Source organism: Vigna umbellata, chromosome 4 (genome assembly GCF_029865625.1).
Source record: "Vigna umbellata cultivar VRB3 chromosome 4, Vumbellata_1.0, whole genome shotgun sequence".
NCBI classification, from domain to species: Eukaryota; Viridiplantae; Streptophyta; class Magnoliopsida; order Fabales; family Fabaceae; genus Vigna; species Vigna umbellata.
In genome coordinates, this window is record NC_142168.1 from 21,086,399 (window position 1) to 21,107,604 (window position 21,206).

Consider the following 21,206-nt stretch of genomic DNA (forward strand, 5'->3'; position numbering starts at 1 on the left):
CTTTTTGGCTTCTGGATTGAAGCTCGTGCCGAACCCAAACCCTGCGTGGCCCAACGTCTGCGAGTGGGTTTCTTCCATGTGACTTGGCTGACTTGGAATGTAGCATGGATCTTGGTTGTTCGAATAGAGAGCGCCTTCTACACTAAATAATTTGAATTTAGGAGGGAATTTGGGTCAGAAACATGACTCTTCTTCACCCATAAACAAGAGAGTCATGCCTATGTAAAACTTCACTTTTGAGCTTAGTGATATGTTGCCGAAATTGTTTTCCAGCCCTATTGCTCTTAAGTCACTCTTGATTTTCGACTTCTTCACCCTTCCTCTAGCTTCCTTCCTCCGTAGGAAGGCCCTCTAAGCTGTGAGGCCTCACCCACACACTTCTCTTCACCTTAAACACTTCAAACACCTCATTATCTTCACTATTCCGCTGCACCTACCTCCATTGTTGTACTACTCTGGTTTGGAGCTTCTGCTTGCGTGAATCCAACCGGGAGTACTTTCCATCAAGTGGTATCAGAGCTTAGGTTGTCCACGCACAAGGAGCTAAGCTATTTCCTCCATTTTCTATTTCATTTCTGCATTCTGTTATGCTTTCTGTTTCAGATTTCCAGGTTCTGTTTTGAATTTCTTTTCAGTCTATTTTTCTATTTCCAATCACTATTGTTGTGTTTCCATTATGTAATCATGTTTATCTTTCATTTTAAACGGTGAATCTTCTTTGCTTGAGTCATTTTCAGCCTTATTTTTCAATTTCAAGTTTGTCATAGGTCATGTGCACATTTTGATGGAGTTTTAATTCCTTTTATTCCAATATTAATTTGTTCTGTTGTGTTTTTTGGTTTGCTGGAGTTTAAAGTGCTGGAAAAGCTTTAAATCAACCAAATAAGGCTATGAGAACATGTTCTAGCCTGGGTGATATAAGCAAAAGCACCAGAAACTGATTATGGTTTCAAATTTGCTCAAGAAATTCAATTCTGGTTTAAATCCTTAAATCTGTTTCAGTTGGTTTTCCTTTGATTCTGAAACTTGGTACAACATTGTTTAGTGTTGTTGATGTGTCTTAAGGTGTGGCAAACCACAATAAGCAATGAAATGCAATATGCATAGCTTGGGTTCTCAAAATCCTTAGCAATTCATTGTTTCAGATTTGAATTCTGGCTTTTCACCATGCTCAATTTATTTGAATTGTGTAATCTGAGTTTGGTCATGCTAAGCATCTCAATTGTAGCTTAGTTCAGTACAGTTACATCTTCTTGAGTCATTTTAATTGTTGTCCAACCTTTTGATTCTTTGAAAACTAATTTTTGGTGGTATAATGATGTATTTTCCTGCATAAATTGGCTATAGCAGGGGTGATTTTCAAATCTTGTTGTTTCTGTGCTTTTGGAAAGCTTGAACAAGTTTAAATTGATGTTTGAAAGTTGCTAGCACTGTTCATTTGGTCAAATTTTATCCTATATGCATATTTGGTCTTTAAACCATCACTTTTTGTGTTAAAAGGGAAGTGAACTAGTGATTTTGACTTGTAAACAGTTTCTGAGTTGTTTAAGAGTTTGAACATGCTTAAAATCATCAAGCAAAGTTGTTTGGTCATTCACATGAGCTGTTGAATCACTTCCACTCATTTTTGGGTTTAAAACCACTATTTCAGTCCACATGGTGCAGAAAACATTTTCCAACCACTGTTTTGGTATTTTTTTTGCCCAAATTCATTTCTGGATTGTGGAAAAAGTTGGTTCAATGTTTAAAAATGATATTAAATGATCAAAAGAATTAAAATCTAGTGATAAAAAGCATATAGAACCTTGCAATCCACATTAGAAGCCCAAAAACTCAAAAACTCAAAATCTCAATCTCAAAATCTGAAATTCGTTGGGGCATTTAATCAAACACTTTGGTAAAATATCAAACAGTTTGGTCTGAATGAGTTTGTGATCTGCGATTTCGTTTTTTATTGCTTTCTTAATCTGTTCTAGTTCCATTATTAGGTTCCTTTTGAGTGCTTGTTGTTATTCCATCCTTGTTTCCATTTGATTTCCTCATTCTTAGCTTCCAAGTTGTCAAAAAAATTCAAAAAACTAGTTTGAAATTCTGGTGCAGTTTGCTAATTCTGTTTGGTTTGTTTTGAGTTGAATCTTGAAGTGGTGTGTTAGCTATTGTGAGGCATCTAGAAGCAGAAACCTTCACCTACTAAGGTAGCATCTTAGGAAGTGGAAAGGGGGCTAAAGTGGAAACAGAAAGGTTGCTTTTGAGCAGTTGCAATCATGCTATTCCAGCAGCTAAAATACACCAGAAAAGCTTACTTTGCAACCTGATTTGGAGTGGCAAACAATAGCAGCCAAAGATTGAAGTTTCATTAGTTTTAGACATTATTTTAATATCACGAAATCTTGTTTAAAGTTGATTTTTGGTTTTTGGTTAAGTGACTTGGGAAAATGCTCTTGAAGCAATTCCAAGATCACATTTGAACCTTGTAATAGTGTAATTTCGTTTCCTTAGTGTGAAAGTGTGTCAAGGGGCTCCAAGTGTCACTTGCACTTTCACTTAGGACCGTCTAGCATTTACATTTTGCATCTTTATTGTTTTCTTTAAATTGCTTGTTTGATATTTTTGTTTTAAGTCTCCGTGGTATATAGGATAACATAGCATCTAGCTAAACATTCTTTTGGATTCTAGGAGCATTTCATTAACATTTGAAAATATTTTGAAAGATTTCTACCTAGAAACTAAGGTAAAAGATAAATCTAAGGAAAGTCTGGCTAGGAAGAACTCAGTTTTTAAGCTTGTCCAATTGTGACTCACCTCTTCTTCTTGGGAGCTACTTGGAAACATTTTTTGCCTCTAGAATCTCTTTAGAAATCTTTCACCAAAAACAAAGAAAGTTTGTGAAAATCTTTTCACTCATTACTTGTCAAATTTTTGAAAACCTTGTGAAAACCTTTTCTCCATACTTGACAAGGATGAGTCAATCTAGTGTCCAAGAGAGTATGCAACCCAACAATGAGAGATCACAAATAAGAGAGGAATTTGAGCAAAAGTTCCAATAAAGGGATAGAGAGATTAGTGAGCTCAAAGAAATGATTGGTCAACTTTTGGTCAATCAAAACAAAGGTAAAAAGAAAGAAGGGACTTCACATAGAAGAATAGAATATCATGGAGATACATCCTCTCCACCTAGTGAGCATGAGCAATATAGTAGTCATCACAATGATGACCACTATCAAATACCTCCAAGGAGAACTCATAGAGAGAGAGAACATTACCCAAGGGAAACTAGAATAGATCTTCCTCCCTTCCATGGTAAATATGATATTGAAGAATATTTGGAATGGGAGATGAAAGTTGAGCAGTTGTTTGAGTGTCACCAAATAGATGATAAGAGGAGAGTAACAATGGCCTCTTTGAGCTTTCAAGGCTATGCCTTATATTGGTGGACTGCCTTGGTAAAAGACCTGAGATTGAGACACCTACCTTCCATTAGGTATTGGAATGAGTTGAGGTCTGCCTTAAGAAGAAGGCATGTACCAGCATATTATGATAGGGAGTTAATGGACAAACTCCATAAACTCCAACAGAAAAACATGAGTGTTGAGGAATATAGGCAAAAAATGAAATTACTCATGTTGAGACACCTACCTTCCATTAGGTATTGGAATGAGTTGAGGTCTGCCTTAAGAAGAAGGCATGTACCAGCATATTATGATAGGGAGTTAATGGACAAACTCCATAAACTCCAACAGAAAAACATGAGTGTTGAGGAATATAGGCAAAAAATGAAATTACTCATGTTGAGAGCTGGTATAAGAGAAGAGCCAATCATAACAATTGCCAGGTTCCAAAGTGAACTCAACTATGACATAAGAGATAAGGTAGAACTTTTACCTTATAATGATCTCAATGAGTTATCCAACTTTGTGTCAGAGCAGAGCAACAATTGAAGAGGAAAACTTCCTCTAAAAGAGACTACTCTGATTCTTCCTACCCTAGGAAAGATTCCAAGAAGGGAAAGTGAACCCTCCAAATCAAAAGAAGAGGGACCTAGGGAAAAGGAAAAGGAAAAATATCCCTCTAAAGAATCTTCTAAAAATGACATGGTAAAAGAGACCAAGTGTTTTAGATGTGGTTACAAAGGGAACTATGCTTATGAGATTGCTAATAAAATGTCTACTTATATCCTAGAACATCAAAATGAAGATGAAGATTCTTCTAATGATTCAAATACTTCCATATCTGAGGAAGAAGCCTTACCTTGTGAAGGAGAGTTGTTATTGGTAAGAAGACTTCTTGGAAGTCAACATATAGAACTAGAACAATCACAAAGGGAGAATCTATTCCGCACAAGATGCAAAGTTTTTGAAAATACTTGTTCATTGATTGTGGATAGTGGGTCCTCTTGTAATTGTTGTAGTTCTAGAATGGTGGAAAAGTTGACCTTAACTACTACTCCTCATCCCAAGCCTTACAAGGTTCAATGGATAAAAGAGGATGAAGAAATATTAGTCAAAACACAAGTAAACATACCTATCTTCATTGGAAACTATAAAGAAACAGTTTCATGTGATGTTGTGCTAATGGATGTTGGGCATGTTCTACTAGGTAGGCCGTGACAATATGATCATAATTCCACTCATGATGGCTACACCAATAAGATAACTTTTCTCCACAAAGGAAATAAAATAGCTTTGATTCCTCTTACACCTCAACAAGTGAAAGAGGATGGAATAAAAATAAAAATGAAAATTGAAAAATAAAGAAAAGAAGAAGAAAGGTTAGATAAGAAACCTTCTAAAGGAGAAAAAGATAAAGGAGAAGAAGGTATGCATGCTTTTAAATTCTTCCAACAAAGGTAAATACCTTGAATCTTGTTCTCCGAAAAATCACTTTGTTTCATCATATAATGAAGGGGAATGCTCAAAACAAAGTGAAAAAAAAAAGTAAAGGCTAAAGATGCTTATAAGAAAATATTTTTCAAAGATAAAAGGCCTTCATTCTGTATTATTTTCCTTGCATACATCCTTTTAATAATATTCATCTTTGTTTTTTGTAGATATACTTTTGATCCAGGAGGGAAGAAATAGCTCCTAAGTTGTGCTTCTTTATACCTTCCGATTTGAGGACAAATCATTTTTCAAGAGGGAGGGTATGATGGAAACCAAACTAGGGAAGCCATTCAAAGAAGTAGCAACTCAAGCTAAGGCCAAGAAAGGGAAGTTGAAAAAGAACTTTTAAAGGCTTTCTTGATTTTCTTTCTATAAGTCTTAGAAGGATTATCTTTTAATATGTTCATATGTTGTTTTATAGGGTCTAAATAAAGCTTGGAGACCATGATTGAGTCATCCAAGATGCTAAATAAGCCAAGGAAAGTAAAGGAGCTAAAAAAGGGAGAAAATGAAGTTGCTTACGGATTGGATAGTTTAGCTTCCGAAATGGAAACACAAAGCTTTTTGGCTTCTGGATTGAAGCTCGCGCCCAACCCAAACCCTGTGTGGCCTATCGTCTGTGAGTGGGTTTCTTCCATGTGACTTGGCTGACTTGGAATGCGTCATTGATCTTGCTTGTTCGAATAGAGATCGCCTTCTACACGAGATAATTTGAATTTAGGAGGGAATTTGGGTCAGAAACATGGCTCATCTTCACCTATAAATAAGAGAGCCATGCCTATGTAAAACTTCACTTTTGAGCTTAGTGATAAGCTGCTGAAATTGTTTTCCAGCCCTATTGCTCTTAAGTCACTCTTGATTTTCGACTTCTTCACCCTTCCTCTAGCTTCCTTCCTCCATAGGAAGGCCCTCTGAGCTATGAGGCATCACTCACACACTTCTCTTCACCTTAAACACTTCAAACACCTCATTATTTTCACTATTCCCACTAGTGCAGTCAAGGGAAACGACAACGGTTATTTTCGCTTATAGACAACGGTTCCGCAACCGAGGTATATACTGACGAGGCAAAAAGGGGTAGGCTTTTTGCCTCGGTTCTGAACCGAGGTAAAAATAGGTAATATTTTGCCTCGGTTCATAGATAACCGAGACAGTACAACTTTTCTTTTAAATTCTTCCCAAAATTATGATGGTTACGCTGCCTCACACAACTTCTTACTTTCTTTGATTTTCGACTTTTTTTTCTTAGGTCTAATAAATCCATTTTATTTACGACTTCTTTTCTTAAAAGTAAATAAATCCATTTTATTTACGGCTTCCTTTTTAGCCACATAATTACAACAAAATGCCAACATGGCCACCAATCTATTGCAACCGTTTGGTAATGTAAATCCAACTTTAGCATTACAGAATATAACAAGTATCAAGGATCTAACTGCTCTAAACCTACAAAATAATTGAACCTACAAAATAATTGAACCCAATATAATTGAAATGCTCTGGAAGCAATTAATTACCGATATAATTCAAATGCTCTGGAAGCAATTAATTTCCAAAAACCTTAAGCTGTGATTAACCTTTACATGTCACCGTTCCAAATCGTAATACCTACAATATATTCATGAAATTAAAGAAGATAATAGTTAAGGTGAGACAATAAAAACATCAAACAAATATATAAAAGGCTATGAACTTTTAGTATTGATATATATATATATATATATATATATATATATATATATATATATATATATATATATATATATATACACACACTATACCTTTCATCAAAGTTAGTTGTTACAACTAAATTTATGATGACAAACGTTATCAGTACTAATACAAAACGTAATTGATAATACAATTTTTCTTATCATCAACATGATTTACACCATCTTAAAGTTCACAACTACAATTAAGAAGAATAAAAAAATTCCTTGTGTCGACATGTTTTTACCTATGTTAATATTGCTTCTGAAGTTCTTGAAGATTGTTTGTGATTCATTTAGTTAGTGAAATGAGACTTCTGTTGTGTATAAAGTAACTAATAATTGTTATCATGTTCAAGTATAAAGTTGTTATCCATCAATACGTGACATATGAATAGTAGATTCATAGATAAATGTAAATAGTAGGTCTCAGCTTTAACAAAATAATTTAGGAGAAAATAGAAGCTCTAATCACAACAGAGATAGAAATAGAAGGTGGCTTAGTAGGGTCTTACTAAGGTAATTGAGTTCTTGAGAACCATTAAAATGTAATTCTTCTTAGAAAACCATTAGGCAAATTTAAACCAAAAGGAATTTAATTAAGCATTCATATCTTAATCATAATTGTAAGAAATCCAACTAGATCATATATATCAGAAGTTGTCTCACCTTGTTGGGCTGTTGTTGGGCTGTTGAACCAAGAACAACTATATTAATTGTAAAAAGATTGTATATAGCTAGCAACCAGAGAATATTACTACACTGGAACTATGAGAAATGAATTATGGATACTTGAAAATCAAAACTAAATATTTCCTTCCTCCATTCGTTCCATCACCCAAGCAAATAACATTAGTTTATACATTACTTTCCCTCAAAAGGGGCGTGAGAAATGAATTATGGATACATGAAAATCAAAACTCGAGAAAAGTAAAACAAAGAGAAAAAGAAGATTTACTGGAAGTAAGTGAAATCTGGAGGTGGAACCGAGTGTTCTACGAAGAATAGATTTGGCGGAACCGAGAAGTCTTCTCTTCAAGCACCAATTATACCTCAAAAATCAAGAAACTATAAACACACAAACGACCGTGATCAATAAAAGTGATTGTGTTTATTAGGAGGAGAAACCCCAACAAGCAGCAGAAGTCCTAAGAAATCTGAATATGCCAATGAGTAACTGAAGCAAGGAATGAGTTGGAACAACAGCAGAAACCCCAACAAGATTATATATGAATTTTTATTCGTTTTATTCTCCTCATCAGCACTCTACTTTGCACACCAAATCAAAGGAACACAGGTCAGATTATTGAGCATCACATTCTTTATTTTGCACACCAAATCAAAGCACGTTTAATTTAAGAGAAAACAAGTATTTACCTGCAAGCGGCGTTTGATCAAATCAATAGATTGAGCTATAGCGGTGGCATGACTCTTCCAATTGCCTTCGTTTTCGTCCAGAATGTTCCATTTATTGGCCAGAATTTGTTGGACCGTGATCCCATCAGAGGTTGAGGGCTTAGAGGCAGCGGCCTCAGAGGCCCAAAAGCAAATTTGGAGTAGCGCGTTAGAGAAGCTGAAACATGGGATCGAATTTGAACCGAAGCAAAACAATACAATGTAAAAACTAAAACTAACAAGTCTATGAGAAGAAGAAAAGAAACAGTACCCCCACCTTTCAGCTTCAAGAGCACTCTATGAAGACGATGAAGATGCTAATGCCAACTGGCAGGCCCGTTGGAGCCAAACCCAATAACCTCCCTCTCTCCCTCAAACCCTCCACCGTTGGAGGCGAATCGCCGCTCCGATAACACAAAGTTGTTATTCGAAACCTAACTCTCTCATTCGTCAGTGCGCGACTGCGAATCGAAGAACCTCCTCTCAAACCCTCCCGAAGGTTTCTTTGTCGCCGCCCAATTATTAGTCTCGTCAGCGCGAGAAAGGCGAAGCTCGCGATTGGAAGCCCTAGCCCCACTTCGCCGGAGACAACGGAGGCGTTGGAGACAATGGAGATGCCGGTGGTGGACGAACTGTGGCGGCACGGCGGTAGACGCAGCGAGCAACCTGCGAGAGAAACCAGATCGCGAAGTGGAGATTTCTTTGCGCGAGCAAAATGGAGGACGCGAGGACTATGCGTTTGGTGGTGGAGGTCCGTCCAGTGTTGATGGAGGTCGCAGGGGAAGGGGAAGAACGAGGAGGCGTAGGGGAAGAAGAAGAATGAGGAGGCTTAGGGGAAGAAGAAAAACGAGGAGGCGTAGGGAAGAAGAAGAACGAGGAGGCGCGTTAGGGAAGAAGAAAAGGTTTCATTAATTTTAACAAGTAAAAAGGGTTACTACCTCGGTTCACGAAATAAACGAGGCACACAAGAACACTACTAACTCGATTCATTTGCTAACCGACGCAGTAGGGCTTTGATGAAAAGTTGTTAGACTGTCTTACAGGATTGGGTGTATTTGCATAGGCTTTTATGCCTCGGTTTCTTAAATAACCGAGACAGTAGAGTGAATAGGTTTCGGTCTTCAATGAACCGAGGCGTATAAGTTTCTCTTAATTACAAAAATGTCACCGCATTTTAATATGCTTCGGTTTTGTAAAAATCAAAACGTATTAGACGCGTTTAAATACTATTTTTTTTACTAGTGTCCGCTGCACCTACCTTCATTGTTGTACTACTCTGGTTTGGAGCTTCTGCTTGCATGAGTCGAACTGGGAGTTTTAACAAATTTTCAAACTTCAACTACTAAAACCATTCTATATCTTCAAAGAAAGAGAAAACAAATTCATAAAATATTTTGTTAAGAGGAATTGTTTTGCATTTATCCAAATGTTTCCAAGCAACGACAAGATCTTACAAAGATGTAAATGCATTAGAGATTTATTTATTTTTGTTAGGAAAATACGCCTACACAAATGATTTTTGCACTCCTTTAGATCAATAAGATAAATTTCTTCAGTAATTCGCAAGGGCTGTTAATGAAATAATTGTGAAGAACTCTACGAAACCCACTAATCAAAACTTAAAACAAAGTAAGTTTCTCTTCTACCTCTTCTTCTAGAGTCAAATTGTAACTTTTTTCCTTGGGTGTTTTGAGTTGCATGTAGTCCAACTCCATCCCAATTCAGTTCTTGCATGTAGATCATTTCAGTGTAGTCCGTAGATCATTAATTTGATCTTTTGTGGGTGTAGTTAGGTTTTCTTATGAATGGAAGTTGTGGAAAAGTGTGGAAGAATTTAAGGTCTCATTTTGGGGTGAGGGAAGCTGATTTAACTAAGTGTTGATTGATTTTAGAATGCAAACTTATCTGAGAATTTGAAAATTCTCTGTTGTATAATTTGTGATTGTGGATTGAGATGATTGGAACTGGTGAATTCAATTGTTTGAAATTGAGGGTTGTCGTAAACTGTGTATAAACATGATGATTAGTTTGAGTTGATATTTATTTGTGGATTGTTGAGAATTTGGTAATTGGGTTAAGCAATTGGTTCATAATCAAGTCTTAAAGTGGTTAAATGTAATTAGAATAAATTACAAAAAAAAAATAGATTGAGTCATAGCGCAAAGTAATCATCACATTTTTTTTGAACTAGTATGACAGTAAGTGTCAAGTAGATACCCTTGGGTGCCACCTTTAATAGAATCAAGTCAGAGAGCTCCAATGACCAGTGCGTTGGGCGTCACCAGGCACTATTGGGCGATATTCTAGAATTTAAATTTTAGAGAGCTCTAGGGCTTGGGAAGCTAAGCACAAAAGCTCACCGCTGGGCAGAACCTTCAAACCGCTAGTCACAAGTTTGAACTTTCTCCTAGGGGGCTTTTGCCATGATTTTGTTGCACAGTGTTGCTTGGCTTTGGGTAGTATAAGCTGAGCAATTTTTGGTTTTTGAAATCTTTGAATGGAATTGAAATGTTTGATGATGAGAATTGTGATTTATAGAAATGTGACATGTTTAAGAGTATCAAAGGGATTCAATGTTTTTGGAGAAATGTAAGTTAATGGAATTTATGTTTGTTTGAGGGATGTGGTTCTAAGGAAGAGGTACAACATTTATAGTGTAGTGTTATGCATTAACTAGAGATAAGTGTTGGTGAGAGTTAAAGAAGGTTCTTATGGCAAGATTAGGGGTGAGACCACTAATCTGGAAATGCCATAAGTAACTTACCATGTCCAAAGGAAATTGATTTATGATTGGTTAGGCCAAGTAGAGCGAGGACCTTTGTGTCAATCCACTTATAACAAGTTTTTTTTTCTAAGTCAATGCATAGATCCAAACAAATTGAGTCTAAAGTTATCTATGTATGAATATGACTTAAACTACAAAATATGTGCTTGATTATATTATGATTGAACTCATTTAATTTTATAATTTCTCAAAATTTTCTTTTACTTACCCGTGTGTTAATTGTCATGTCTCTTTTGCTATAATTGCTTCTATAGCGTGAACAAATGGGGTTACAAGTGATGATTTGACTTGCCATTCGGTTAAAGGTCGTCTTTGAAACTCTTTTAAAGAAATATATGGAATGGTATAGTCATTAGTTCTTAAGTGTTTTTTAAAAAAACTTTTAGTAGCTTGGTTAAATCTAGATGAGTGTAAAGTGTAGCTGTACCTTGGTTAAATCTAACAATTAAGTTTTTTTTGCACAATTTGTATTTTTTAGATTATAATAACCTCACTATCATTCTAAAGTTATGATAGGATTTGGGAAAAAATATATATGGATAAATAATTACTATATTTGTTTAATAAGACCATCTGAGAAACAGGAATAACAGTAGATCGAACTGGTCCGTCCGTTTTGAAAATGTGGATTGAAGAACGATAAATGTATTCTTATTGATTTCATGGTATGTGGCTCATATAATGTGACTAAATTAATTTACTTTTTGTATAATTCATATTATACTTTTTCAACATGCAGTCAATCTTTTTTCCTTAGATTCTTTTAATGAATTGTGAGATAATATAGAAAATGATTTTTCATTATATTACATTGAAATTTTTAAAATTATTAGTTTATCCCTTAATAATATAAATTTAGAAGTTATATTTTTCAATGAGGATAAATATAGAAGTTAAACATTATCATTTACATAATATTTTTCGAATATTCCTTTATCTATATGTGTGATGTTTTCTGTTTTATATTTTTCAATTTAGACATATATTTATTTTTGTAATAGGATCGTATTGTGAGACAAAATCTGAAATGCTATTCCACCAACCTGTTATCTGGTAAGATAAATTAGGACTTTCAGTCTACCACGGCTATGTAGAATCAATTGAGACAAGTTGGAACGAAATAGATAAATAATGTAAAAAATATTATTTAGAAAGAGTAAATTTGACACCTAAATCAAATGCTACTTAAATTATAAAATGACTTTATGAAATTAAAAATTGTATTTAACTTTCTAATATTAAAATGAATTATCAAGAAAATTAATAATTAATAGATTATTTGGCAAATGACAAAAGAAATTCATGAGTGCTTCTATAAATTCTTCAACTTAAAATCAAATTTCAATTTCATGTAAATCATACCATCTTACGCTGCTTAAGTTTAGGGTAAAATTTTACTAAAGTAATTAACGTAAAATTAATTAACACATGAACTCTCTTAATCACATGAAAGAAATGAAGGTAGAAGGGAAGAAAAACACATAATTTATTAGTTTTACATAATCAAAGAACATGACTAAAAAATCAATAAGTAACTATTATTGCTTATCAATTTAAGAAAAAATAAGGACTTTCTTTTACCTTCAAGTTTTACCGTGAAGATAAATTTAACTTTTGTAAATATACATATATAAAATAAAAAATAAATTAGATAAATAGTAATTATTTCATATCAAATATATTTATTGTGGTGTCTATGTTTACTAAACCACCATTCATCCCCAAGTCATTTTTGAACGCATTTTTTCTTCGTTTAAGAGTCGCGTTCGTGGTCTTACTTCATTTTGCTTTGATTTTATCTGCGTTTTTTTAGTTTGGTTTGAAATTTTATATTTATTTCATTTAAAAAGTTTATATTTATTTTTATTATATTTTATATTAATTGGATTTTGAAGTTTGATTTAGGAAATTCATCGGATATCGAAATCTATTTTGAAAACTTACTGAATTTTAAAATTCAGTGAAGATTCTTTTTATTTCAAAATTTAATGTTTATTTCTTCTGGATTTCGAAGCCCAGTATTGATTTTTTTATTATTTTTTTTCTTTCTTATATTTTTAATTTTTAATTTTAATTTTTACTTTTATTTATTTTTTTAAAAATTGTTTTACTAGTTTTGTTTAAATAATTTCTTGAAACTTTGTCAACACCCAATTTTGTATGAATAAATAAAATACATCACAAAAATAAATAGATAAAAATAAAAATAAAAATAAAAAATATTATTTGTTTTACTTTTTTACCACCAAATTTCATTTTTAACCCTTAGTCCAATAATTTAAAATAATCTAACAGTTTTTTACTTTCTCGTTATCCTATTTTTCTTCTCACACCTCACTTTCCATTTCACCTTCCGTGTCATCTACTCTTTTTACTCTAATTTTATATTAATTTCTTTTACTAACTTTTATTTATTCCATTTAACTTTTTAAATTATATTTTATCCATCACATTCTCCACCAATCTTTTTTATTATTTCTGTCATCCACTTTTTCCATCTACTTTTTCATCCCAGTTTTATATTAATTTCTCACACTAACTTTTTTATTTCATTCACTTTTCTAAATCATATTTTATCCACCATCTTCTCCACCAACATTTTTTTTATTTTTTCCTTCATCCATGTTCTTACTCTACTATTTCCATTCACATGTTATATTATTTTTCTTCACCAACTTTCTCCACCTAATTTCTCCATTAACATTTTTTATTATTTCCTTCATCCACTTTTTTCATCTAATTTCTTCACTCACTTTTTATATTAATTCTTTCACTTATTCTTCACACTAGCTTTTTCTATTCACTTTTTTTATTATATTTTATTTCACCTAATTTCGCCATTCACTTTTTATATTATTTCTTTCACTTATTTTCCACACTAACTTTTACTATTTACTTTTTTTACTATATTTTATTTCATCTAATTTTTCCACCCACTTATTATATTATTTTTATTCATCTACTTTCTCTATCCATAACTATATAAATACACATATACTCTTCACTCCATTTTTACACACATCATATCTTCACATACATAGTTTTTCTCTCACTCCATCATCTTCAACAACATATCGTTTTTCTCCCACTCCATCATTCTTCAACAACATATCCCTTTTCCTTCACACCATTATTATCTTCTATTCTCACCTTACTTTCATCACTCTTACCATATTATCCTCATTCCTATTTTCCTTCTTCATACTCCACAATCATCAAACACTTCAACACATTTCTTCCCCTCCATATCACCATCTTCATATCTTAAAGCTTCTATTTTTCACCTACATCTCACTTGGACTATTTTTGTTTTCTCCATCCAGGTTTTTATTCCCCCACCTTCATTTTTCTTAATATTGAATTATCTTGTTAAATTTTGTTTTTTATACTTCTACATTTTCTTAATTGTTTTAGTGTTTTTTATTCTACATTTTCACTTATAGCCCATGTTATTCTTTTTAATAAAAAATCACAATAATTTTTATTGTCATGTCAAATATCATATTTGCTTGATAATTGAATTTGTTTCATAATAATAATTTTGATTGTCATGTCAAATCTCGGACTTGCTTGATAATTACATATTTTTTAATTATTTTGAGTGTTATGTAAAGTCTTGGATTTGCTTGATAATTTAATTTTTTTATAATAATTAAAAATGTTAATTATCATGTCAAGTCTCGGATTTACTTGATAATTAAATAAAAAAAATGAAAAGATAATTATCTTGCAAATAAGTGTAAAATATTTGTGTGATTGTCTTTTGTCATATTAAATTTTCATAATCAAGTCAAAGATCATAAAAAATACAAAACTCTTCAAAAATCACAAATAATTTTATCTTTCACTTGTTTCGTATCTAGCTTATTGTTTATGTCATGACACTTTTTTTACGTAATTCAAAAATACTAAAAAAATCATAAAATCTAAATTATATTGTATTGTTTTTTTTTCGGAAAAATAATCATTTCGAAAACCACATCAACTTTACGCATTTGATTAAAGGTACTGTCATTTGACAGACATTGTAGGGTGCTAATACCTTCCCTAAGGTAACTGGCTCTCGGATCCATAATCCAATTTTCATACCCTTAAAGAAAATAATGACTGTAATGTGACAACATTCGAGCAAGTATATAGTGCAAGATACATTACAGATGATCATTAAGAGGTTCTGGAACTGAATTACAGTGACAAATGATGATGTTAGAACATGATAAATACATCTATTAGAGTATATGTGTTGATGAATTTGAGGTGGTAGTGACCTCTTTTAATGACATCTTAATGCAATAAAATTGTTGAATGCATGTAAAATTATTTTCCTCGTGGATTACTGTTGGGATGATACAATACAATCGGCAAGTGTACCGAATCATTTCAAGTAATATAAAATGGTAAGACCAAGTATCGTTTTCCCAAGAGACTCGTAATACTAAAGAAGGGCATTACCGAAGGCCAAAAGCCCTCGGAAAATGCCAAAAGCCCTCGGAAAATGTCATTTACAGACGGCTTATCGACGACCAATAAGCCCTCGGTAAATCCCTTGTCGCTAACAATTACCGAGGGCTTCTGCCCTTCGGTAATTACCGAGGGCTTCTGCCCTTCGGTAATTACCGAGGGCCAAAAGCCTTCGGTAATTACCGAGGGCCAAAAGCCTTCGGTAATTACCGAGGGCCATAAGGTAATTACCGAAGGACAAAAGCCTTCGGTAATTACATATTCAGAAAAAAAAAAGAAAAATCTAGGACATGTGTATGTGTCCCATAATAAGGACAAGATGTGCATATTTAGAAAACGTATGGTAAAATATACATGAATTAGAAGTATTTTTCTGTGTTGATTAATCTAAGATAGTATGTCTAATATCACAGGGAGTCTAATAGAGTATTTATTAGGAGAAAATGTTAATTATGTTAGCCTTTTATCTTATAAGTATTTAGTGATTTATTTAAGTGTAAGGAAGAAATGCATTATATTTGAAGGGGTTAGAGATAGTTACAATGTTTAAGACTTTTAATTATTTTTCTTATAATTTAGTTTTAATTTTTGTGATTACTGTATTAGGTTTTTATTTTCAAAAAAATATTAATTACAACCTTTCCAAACAATATAGTTTTTATATTAGTTTGTTTAAATGATTTTATAACTTTATTCAGTGAGTGAACGTTTGGTATATATTTCAATTGAAATTAAGTCATTGACATGATTCCTGGAGCTTAAAAGAGAAAGCAGATTCATTGTTACAGAGGAATTATAGAATGTTTTGTTAGGATTCAAACATTTCAAACATTTAGTACAACTTTAGATTCAATTGGAGACTAGACAATGTTTATCTTGCCAACAAAAAGGAGAACCTCTTGGTCTCCCTCTCCTCTTTTTAGAAGATTAAGACTATGTAATTTTCTTTCCTGAAATTTTTTAGGATCTAGCTTCTCTTTTGCAAAGTTCCTTCTAACTGTTGAGGACAAAATGAAAATAAGAGAATAACCATTTGATTATGATTTATTTCGTGGTGGTTTAGCTTTTAGGATTACTGCAATATTCAAACTACACGTCTAATAGAGGGACTTTAGGTAATTCTCATGCTTTCTAGAATAAGTTAGAGATGTCTACTTTGCTGCAAACTTGGCTCAACCATCCCACATACAAACATTTTCTTAGTTATTTTACCAAATAAAAATAACAAGACCGTAATTTCTTTCATATTTTGGACTGATTCTGTAGGCTGTTCCTCTGTATCTATCTGAAATGGCACTACCACAACTAAGAGGAGCAACTAGCAATGGCTTCCAATTAAGCATTTGCATTGGTGGTTTGTTTGCTACCCTAATCAACTATGGAATAGAGAAGATAGAAGGTGGGTGGGGTTGGCGTGTGTCTCTAGCAATGGCAGGCGTACCAGCCTCAATCCTAACATTTGGTGCACTTTTCCTCCCTGAAACTCCCAACAGCTTAATACAACGCGGGCATGACCATCAAAAGGCCAAGTTACTACTTCAACGAATTCGAGGCATAGAAGACGTGCAGGCAGAACTTGATGATCTTATAAAAGCAAGTTCTTCAAAAGCCAACAACAAACAATCATTTAAGGTCATTTTGAAACGAAGGTATAGGCCCCAGCTGGTGATGGCAGTAGCTATACCCTTTTTCCAGCAAATGACAGGGATAAACGTCATTGGCTTCTATGCCCCTTTACTTTTTAAGACAATTGGGTTAGGAGAATAATCAGAACTCATAATAACTTATTAATGATCACTAATCTGGATCTGGTTATCCTCTGACTATTTTTCTTTCACAACACAGACACAACAACTTCATGTGGTTTCGTTTCCGGTGCTTGTTTTTTTCTATTTACACAGCAAAGTTTGTTTCATTTGTACTTGTTTGATTGACTTATAATTTGGTTCAACTTTTGCTATATTATAGGATTACATAGCTTCAACCATGTGCTTGAAGAATGGGTTCTTAGTGGATTTGACTATTGATAAAGAAAAAGCCAAGAATTTGAGGTTGGACAGAATTAGCTTTGGGGATAAGTGGAAAGGAGTTGATGTTTTAATCAAGAACCTATGAATAGCACTAGAAACATGACACAGAACAGATCCTCTGAATTATACAGCCTCCTTTTATTGCAAAAGAATCAAGAAAAAGGTGAATACAAGGTGAATTATATTCCCTCCTTTTATTCCCCATTCCCTGACACCTTTTTTATGCTTTATCAGAGGACGTAACCATGTGGCTAATGGCTTCAATTTAATGATATTAAACGTGTTCCAACTACACAAAACAATCAAACCTTAGGTGGAATACTAATTCTGCACTACATATAGTCCCTAGTTTGCTGGTTTCATACTAAACCATATATAAAGTCATTTAAACACAAATGAATGTTCAAGCAACTTTGTTTGATGATTATAGAAAAATTACAGAAAAATAAAAAAAGTACAGTACAGAAGTGTGGGAGTGGATGAAAGAGTAATTTGAGAAAGATGGAAGCCAGAATTCCATAACATAGATTGATGGAAGCAAAGTCCAAAAAAAAAATTGAATGGGGGAAGTTGAAGGGGGCCACACATCAACTGTTTCACAAATTCACTCATAGAAGAAAAATAGACACATCCAAAATACCACCCTCTGTCAACCATGATGCTTCACGTTTCTACCACTCATAACTCACGAGGCCCAAACTCTCATCAAACTCATTACTTTTCCCCTAACAATTATTATTAACACAACCATATCTCCTTCTTTTACCAACAAAACCAGTGCTTTAGTATACACACTACCATACACATTTCCTCATAATAATTAGGATTATTATCAATATATATAATAACGTAAAACAAAACACCATCAATTCTTCTAATTAGCTAACACTTGATTCTCAAATCTTCTCACTGGCATGCCAATTCCTTGCCCCTCATTCCAATTAAAAACCAATCTTTCTCAATCAAACAACATCATACAATCAAGCCACAACAACATCAAACAATTCAAGATCACATCATAACTCATAATGAATCTGTAAAAGCACAACTTACCTCAACCGAGATAGCCCTTGACGATGCAACCTTTGCACACCACGATGGCGACGCCCCACAACGGTCACTCCAACGAAGTCCCTCAACCAAGTTCCTACATAGAGTAATGCTAACAAGTGAATGAAAAGTAGATGAAGGCAGCAACACTGTCTACGCTTCACCAATATGAACATCACAGTGTGAATGAAGTTGTGTGGAACTTACCTCTACCAAGATACCGCTTCACCGAGCACGACAGCGACAGCAGCCCACAATGGCCCCTCCGACAAAGTCCCTCAACCTCCACACCACCAGCCGTCAACGAACCAATCAACCCACGACGAACCCTAGCCCAACACTCCCCGAACAACCACGCACCGTGAACGAAGAGTGATGACCGAACCACTCACCATCGTCACAGACCACCACCGGTGACTGACCGACAAACTGACGGAGCTTGAAGCAAGGGAGGGAAGTGTTTGCAGAGAGGAATGACAGACAAAAACGACGAAGTTGATGTAAAATGAAATTGGGGCACGAAAAACCTAATTTAGGACTTAAATTAAACAGGGAGTTGCCGACGGCTTAAAAGCCTTCGGTAATCATCTCAATACCGAAGGCTTCAGAGCCTTCGGTAAAAGGCCGTCTGTAAATCGCGCTTTTCCAGTAGTGTGTACCGAATCATTTCAAGTAATATAAAATGGTAAGACCAAGTATCGTTTTCCCAAGAGACTCGTAATACTAAAGAATTGTGCGATTAACAACTCATCTAGACTCAAGAACATAACATCAATTTACAAACAAGTGTAGAAAGATAAAATTACACATAATTACATGGTTGAACTTTGGTATTTAAGGCATATAGATATGATAGACTAGAAATTATATGAAATAACATTGTTAAGGTTATTTTTCACCTATTTCACTCTTGTGCTTACACAATTTCATCTACTTTCCATCAATTATCTAAAGTCAACCCACAAATTTACTCAATCCCCAATTTATTAGGTAAAAGAGCTTTTCCCTATTAAACCCTAATTTCTTGGACAATCTAACAAGGACTCATGTTTTAGTTCTAGATCATGCAAAATATGTTTCCATACCCATGAATAACAGATCAAGCCATGAAATATTCCTATTACATGCAAGCTTTAAGATTGGAAACAAGAATACTAGCAATTGATAGCAAACACACACACACACACACACACACACACACACACACACATATATATATATATATATATATATATATATATATATATTCGAATCAATCATCCATTACACAAGAATTCATAGGCTACAACAATCCCTAACAATATGAATCTAGTTCTCCACTTTCATGGAGAATGTTAAGCTTACAAACATGATGGATGAAAGAAGAAGGAGACCCAAGGAGGAGAAAAGAGATGTTCCCACAAGCTTCAAGTGGCCTCCATGAGCTCATGTAGTGAAATCGTGCCTCCACACCTTCGTCCTTGAGTTTTGGGAGCGTTTCCCCTTCTAAAACTACCTTCTGTTTGCGTTTTCGAGCTATTAAATGAGCTCTGCAATAAGTCAACTCGCTCGAGCGACTTTTGGGACTCGTTGGAGCGAGTTCTCGCTCAAGCGAAAAAGTCAATACGTGAATAGTAAAGTCAAGGTGTGAACAATACCTGGTTAACAAATGAATAGTTTCGATCAACAGATGAATAATGCACAGTGAAATTTTTATGGACTTTTTTTTATCTTCTCCAATCTTTATTCATCTGCAAAATAAACACACAAAAACAATTAAGCTAATCTATGAACAATAAAACACAATTTTTACATCTTTTTGTGAGACAAATTACACAAACACATGAAAAAGAGATTAAATTAAGTGTGAATATAAGGTAAATATCACACTTATCAATTACACATACAAAATCAACAAAAATATTGGTTGCCATTGCTTGAGATAGTTTGGGTCACATCAATAAGATTGATATTCTAATTAAGTAAACCGAAAAATAATTTCACTTGAGCTCCAAAAAGGCTAAAAGAATTATGTTTTATTTTTTAGGACAATCCACATGTTATCATTAGCGGTAAAGATCTAACTTTGATGAATGCCATTAATAGTGTATTTCTTGAATTTTATCATCTCCTATGTCATTTCTACATTCAAAAAAATGTACAAGCGAAGTGCAAAATATTAGTCAATTCTGTTGAGGCATAAAATGTGGTCATGGAAGCATGAGAAAATGTCATGGATTGTGAACATGAGTCAATGTTGATTGATTGTATTGATCGCCTTTATCATGCTTGTATTTCATGGCCTTTATTCATTAAATATTTCATTGACTCTTGGATAATTTTGTATAAGAAATATTTTGTAAAGTGGACAAGTCGAGTACTGCATTTAGGAAATTCAACATCAAACAAGTATGCTTTAATCTTATTTTATTTAGTTGTTTTCATTAGATATTTTATCATTTTGTTCGTGGGATTTATGTTAGGGTTGAGTTTATTCACTAGAGCCTAAAAAAGGTATTGGAAAGAAATATGGGAGATCTTTGTTCATGTTGGGATACAATTCATGACGTCATCATTTTGCAACATAATGAAATAAAGATATCCTTTGATAAAAGTCTAATTCTTATAAGTGATGCTTTTAAACCAATCATACGTAAAAGATTAATTGGATGTGTATCAAAATATGCTTTGAGACTCATTACTAAGAGTTCGATTGAGTTTAGCATATAGGATTTGATAGTAAAAGTTATGGTTGCATTTTGATACAAACATATGGTCTACCATGTTCTTGTGAATTAACATGATATGACCTTGGGGTGATTCCTCTATCTAAAATTCATATCATGTGGACTAGATTGAACTTTTCAAATATTTCATCAAATGAATCACGTGCATTCAAAAGGAATTTGATTTGGTG

At 33.7% G+C, this 21,206-nt stretch overlaps 1 long non-coding RNA gene and 1 pseudogene across 2 annotated transcripts; one reads left to right on the plus strand and one right to left on the minus strand.

Annotated features, from left to right (window-relative positions):
• Positions 1-6,215: 6,215 nt before the first annotated feature.
• Positions 6,216-9,016, minus strand: LOC148199518 (uncharacterized). 2 transcript variants are annotated; one of them, XR_015785497.1, is made up of 2 exons: positions 7,548-9,016; positions 6,216-6,488 (listed from the first exon to the last, which is right to left on the minus strand). It is a non-coding gene; the product is annotated as an uncharacterized LOC148199518 (long non-coding RNA). The 2 variants fall into 2 exon arrangements; XR_015785496.1 differs by having other exon boundaries at positions 7,259-9,016.
• A 7,504-nt stretch (positions 9,017-16,520) lies between these two features.
• On the plus strand, positions 16,521-16,997 carry LOC148199519 (hexose carrier protein HEX6 pseudogene; annotated as a pseudogene).
• The last annotated feature ends 4,209 nt before the right edge of the window (positions 16,998-21,206 follow it).